The sequence below is a fragment of the Pteropus vampyrus genome, unplaced genomic scaffold, assembly GCF_000151845.1.
Source record: "Pteropus vampyrus isolate Shadow unplaced genomic scaffold, Pvam_2.0 Scaffold147, whole genome shotgun sequence".
NCBI lineage: Eukaryota > Metazoa > Chordata > Mammalia > Chiroptera > Pteropodidae > Pteropus > Pteropus vampyrus.
The window spans coordinates 2653447-2658987 of NW_011888928.1; positions in this window are offsets into that span (position 1 = coordinate 2653447).

The window sequence follows — 5541 nt, forward strand, 5'->3', positions numbered from 1 at the left end:
GCAGAGGGGGGCTGCTGCTGTCTCACTTGACAGACTCCACAATTTTGTAACTTGGATCTGGGCCTTCCCAAACCTTCGCGAACCCGCAGCCCCACCCCTCGGTCAGCCAAAGTCCTCGGCGGGGCTGAGAGCCAGAGGAAGGGGCCACAGGGTCTGTGCAAAGAAGCGTGGCCAGCTGGGCATGAGCTGGGAGCCCGACACCGTCGCCCCCACCCCTACCCCTGTCCCGCGATTGCCTCGGTGCGCTGCGCAGGGCCGGAGGACGTCGGAGAGAAAGCGGCCCCCAGGAGCCGCAGCGCCGCGTTTTGCGCGTCTTGGGCTCCTCTTAGTGGCCAATGCAGGAATTGGCTCTCAGCAACTTTTAAATAACCACACGGGCTTCACCAATCACAGCGAAGGTTGCATTACAATCCCACCAATCACAGGTCCAGACGGACTCGGTCTCTCCAAACCCCAAGGCTCGTACCGCTGTGCCATTACACCATCTACGAAATTTATATTCCAAACGTCGGGTAGCAACGTGCAGGCGCTTTTAAGGAGGGTCCCAGGTTTGTGCTGGCTCCGTGTGGAATCCCACGTTTGCATTCGGGGTATTTATATAACTTAACATCTAATGATAGTAATATTAAATAGCTTAATCCCTATAATGAAAATTAATGTATGGGTCCCGGAGAGCGGGAAAAGTATGCCCTTTGGAGTTAGACACATTTGAACTGGAGTCCACTTATTAGCTTTGTAAAGTCGCGCAATTCACTCCTCTTCCCCGGTCTTTGAAAGAGAATACTTAAGTTAATTGTCATTCCATCATCCTACCCCATCTCAGTTATTCAAGCCAAAATCCTGGAATTCACTATCTTTGTTTCCTTCCTCCCATCCCTCCCCACTCATCAGAAAATCCAGTTCTTGTCACCTCCAACGGTATCTCAGATTTTCATCATCTGTTCATCAGCCAACCTCGCCCCCATCACCATCATCTCTCCAGGTCTGCAAAAGCCTGTTCCTTTCTCTTGTTCCTCTGCTCTGGGTCCCCTACCACTCACTCTTCACCCAGGGGCCAGGGCTGATCACACAGATTGGATCACGTCCCTCCCTTCCTTCAGCTTTTACAGCTTTCTACGCATTTATAACAAAACTCATGAAATTCAAAACTCCCATTGGCTGTGAAGTCTGACAGACCTTGTTTTTATTTCTCTACATCTCCAGTCTCATTTCATTTTACTCACCCCCACCCCAGTGACTGTAGACATATTGGCCTTTTTTCCCCTTTCCCGTCTCAGGGACTTTGCACATCTCCTCCATCCCCATTAAGGAGATGATCTTTGTTGTATTCCCCAGGGTGCTGCCCACATCTTGAACAGTTTAAAATTAAATGTGTAATAGGTGCTTAACAGATATTTGTTGGATGAATGACTAAAAGATGTTTGAGGAAAAACTGATATAATGTACATAAAGTGTTTAATACGTACTAGATTTTCAATGAAAAGGAGTATGAATATAGTAGAAAACTTGGAAAGTAAAATAAAGAGATAAAAAATCATATATGCTCCTACATTTGGTAGGGGTCAAATTCTTTTTAACCATCTTGACCTTGGCATTGTTGACATTTTGGACTGGATAATTCTTTGTTCAAGGGACTGGGCTATCCTGTGTATTATAGGATGCTTAGCAGCATCTCTGGCGTCCACTTACTAGATGCCAGTAGCACCTCCCCCCACCAACCCCAAGTATGACAACCAAAATGATCTTCAGACATTTTCAAATATCCCTTGGGGTTCAAAATCACCCTTGATTGAGAACCACACTGTTAGGCCTCTAGACTTATAAGAAAAGTTCTTCCTGTAATTCTGTGTATCTCAATTTTCAGTGTCCGTAAGAATCATCTGTAGTCGTTATTCAAAATTCAGATGCCTTAGGTCCCACCTCCAGGCTCCTGGGTCAAAAGTGGCCACAGGCTTCACATGTTCTATGAGCTTCCAGCATGCTTCTGATGCTTGGAGCCCTCAGACCCCACTTTGAAAACTCCTCCAGGAAGCCTCCATGATAACCAGATAACCAAGCACTGGGTAAGGCTCCCTTCTCTCTTAGACCCTATCCTTGAATTTCTTTTTTCCAATTACCCGTCCCTGGATCTCTCTTCAAAGTAGCGACAGAACCAAATCCTAGAGCAGCCAAAGTCCAATCTACTTCATCTACATTTAGGGAAGAAACAAAAGCTGACCACAGAGTTCAGCTGAACCTGCTTATGAAATAACAACACCCCAACCAAAAAGAACCCTGAGGTGCTGCCTTGGAGTAACAGAATGCTGCTGTTTTCTGTCTTCCCCCTGGTGGACCAGACTCCCTGCTCCAAGAACAGGTGCTAACGGCCAGTTGGTGGGGCTGGTCAGACTAATCCAATGAGTCATGACTCAGTCTACCTTTCATGACCAGTTTATCTTTCAGGCTCCTTTACTCATGGTCTCACCGTGGGCTGTCTCAACTATTCCACTTCTCTCCTTTCAGGTATGTGGCAGGATTATACTTTCTTGCACCCTTTTAAGTTAGATGTGACCATTGTGACTTGTCTTGGCCAATGAAATGCGAGAAGAAATAATCTGTCACACCTGGGCAGAAGGTTTAAGAGCCAGCGCTGTGGTCGTTGTGGAAGCAGGTGTAGATATGGAGTCACCAGGATGAGAGGAGCACCTGCCGACCCATGACAGACAAATACTGTAAGTGAGCAATAAACCTCTGCTGTGTTAACCCACTGAGACTTGGAGTTTTGTTTTTTGTTTTTTGTTTTTGTTTTTTTTATTTATTTTTGTTTGTTTGTTTTTTCATTGCAGCATAGCCTCACCTAACTTGACTGAACACAGTCTTTCCAAAGCTTCCCTGATATTCCTATGACCATTATGATTTCTGTCATATCTGAAAACCACCTCTGCTATTAACATTTTTCTTATATCAACTCACTCATGTTAACTTAGCTTTATTTTAGAAGGAAATGGTATTACTATCAAATAAAACAATGTATCATCAGTAAAAGCACGGAATATAAACGACATGAAAAAACTATTGTATCCTGACTTAATACTGTTGCCTTTCGAAGCCTCTGGGCCCTCAATCTTCTTTGTTACTAAGGTTACTAAGTGTGTGTCAACCTTGGGGACCCCAAAAAGCTGGCTGAGATAGTCAGATGTTTGAAGACAGAACAGTAAAGAGGCTGAGAGCACAAATTCTGGAGCCTGACTTTCTGCGCTTGAATTCTGGTTCTGCCATGGACTAGCAGTGTGACCTTAGGTAAGTTACTTAACTGCTCTGTTACTTTGCAACATTGGAGTGATAATAATGTGTATGTCTTGTGGGGATTATTTGTGTTGATATATAGAAAGGGCTTAGAACTGCTGGCACATAGTATTATACAGGTGTTAGCTATAAAATAGATTGCTTTGTGGAGTAAACATGATAAACCTTATAAACCCCGCGTGTCGTTGTGCTGTTCACTGAATTTAAAGTACTTTCTTTGGAAAAGAGTACTGACCTATTTTTATAGCCCCAGAGGACGCACCAGAACCAATGAATGGATGCCGCAGGGAGGAAGGTTTGTGCTCATAATGGAGATGATGTTTTTACCAGATACAATGGTTCTAGTAGGGGAGATGTTGCTTTATTAAGTAGTCAGCATCACGTCACTGGAAATATCAAGCCCAGCTAAATGTCAGGGAGGATGGTAACAGGATTCTAGCAATGGATCAGAGTTTGAATCAAAGTAGCATCTCCCAGGTGCAAAAGTCTTAAATAAAATAATATCAGAAACAAATTCCTGTTAGGAAAACCGGATATCCACAGGCAAAAGAATGAAATTGGACTCTTACTTTACATCATATACAAAAATTAATACAAAATGATTAAAGTCCTAAACATAAGAACTAAAACTATAAAATTCTTAGAAAACATAGGGGAAAATATTCATGACATTGGATTTGGCAATGATTTCTTGGATATGATACCAAAAGAAAAAATAAATTGAACTACATCAAAATTGAAAACTTTCATGCACCAAAGTATACTATCAATAGAGTAAAAAGGCCACCCATGGAATGGGAGAAAATATTTGCAAATTATATACCTGATAAGAGGTGAATATTCAGAATATATAGAGAACCCCTACAACTTACAACAAAAAATAAACAACCCAGTTGTAAAATGGGCAAAGGACATGAATAGAGATTTTTTTCAAAGAAGATAAACAAATGACTGAGAAGGACATGAAATGACGCTTAACATTACTAATCATTAGGGAAATGCAAATCAAAACCACAGTAAGATATCACTTCACACCCACTAGGATGGATATTTAAAAAAATAAAAATAAAAAGAAGTGTTGGCAAGGATGGGAAGAAACTGGACCCCTTTTGCACTGTGGTGGGAATTAAAATAATGCATCCACTATGGAAAGCAGCATGGTGGGTCCTTAAAAAATTAAAACTAGAATTACCATATGATCCAGCATTCCACTTCTGGGTATACATCCAAAAGAAATGAAAGCAGGGTCTGGAAGACATATTTTTACATCTATTTCATAGCAATATTATTCACAGCAGCCATAAAGTAGAAGCAATCAATGTGAGTGTCAAATAACAGATGAACAGAAAAACAAAACGTGGTATAAATATACACCAGAATATTATTCAGCCTTAAAAAGGAAGGAAATTCTGATATATGCTACAACATAGATAAACCTTGAGGACGTTGTGCAAGTGAAATAAGCCAGTCGCAAAAGGAAAAATACTGTATGGTTCCACTTAGAGTAGTCAGATTCAGCGAGACAGAAAGTAGAACGGTGGTTGCCAGGGGCTGGAGGGAGGAGGAATAGAGAGTTATTTTCTCATGGGTACAGAGATTTTTGTATGGGAAGGTGAAAAAATTTCAAGAGATGAATGGTAGTGATCGTTGTATAACAATTAAATGTACTTAATGCTTCTGAATTGCACCCTTAAAATGGGTACAACATAGTAAATTTAAGTTATGGCTTACTATGGTTTTTAAAAATTTCAGCGATGTATAAAATATATATACTGCATCAAGTTAGTTTTTTATTCCAGGAATGCAAGAACGGTTTAATATTAGAGAACAAAAAAATGTGATTATCTCAGTAGATGTACAAGAAGCAGTTAAGATAATTCAACATGAACTGTGATTTAAAAACAAACAAAAATTCTACCTTACTTAGAAGATACTTTTAAAAACTCAATAACATTACCTACCAAAAACCTCGAGTAGCCATTAGACTTGAAAAGGTCTAAGTTTCCCTTTAAAGTCAGGAATAAAGCAAGGATGCCCACCGTGGCAGAAGCTGTGAGTTCTTTATTATCTAGTCTCTCGGTCTTCCTTCGCAATAGAATCTCTGATTCTTCTACATGGATGCTCCCAAAAAGATTCATCTCAAGCCTTCCTTTGAAGCTAGGTGAGATAGATCATGCATGTGAATATGTTCTGGCCAATAAAGTACAAGCAGAAATGTAGTTTGGCAGCTTCCAAGAACTTTTCTTAAAAGATAGC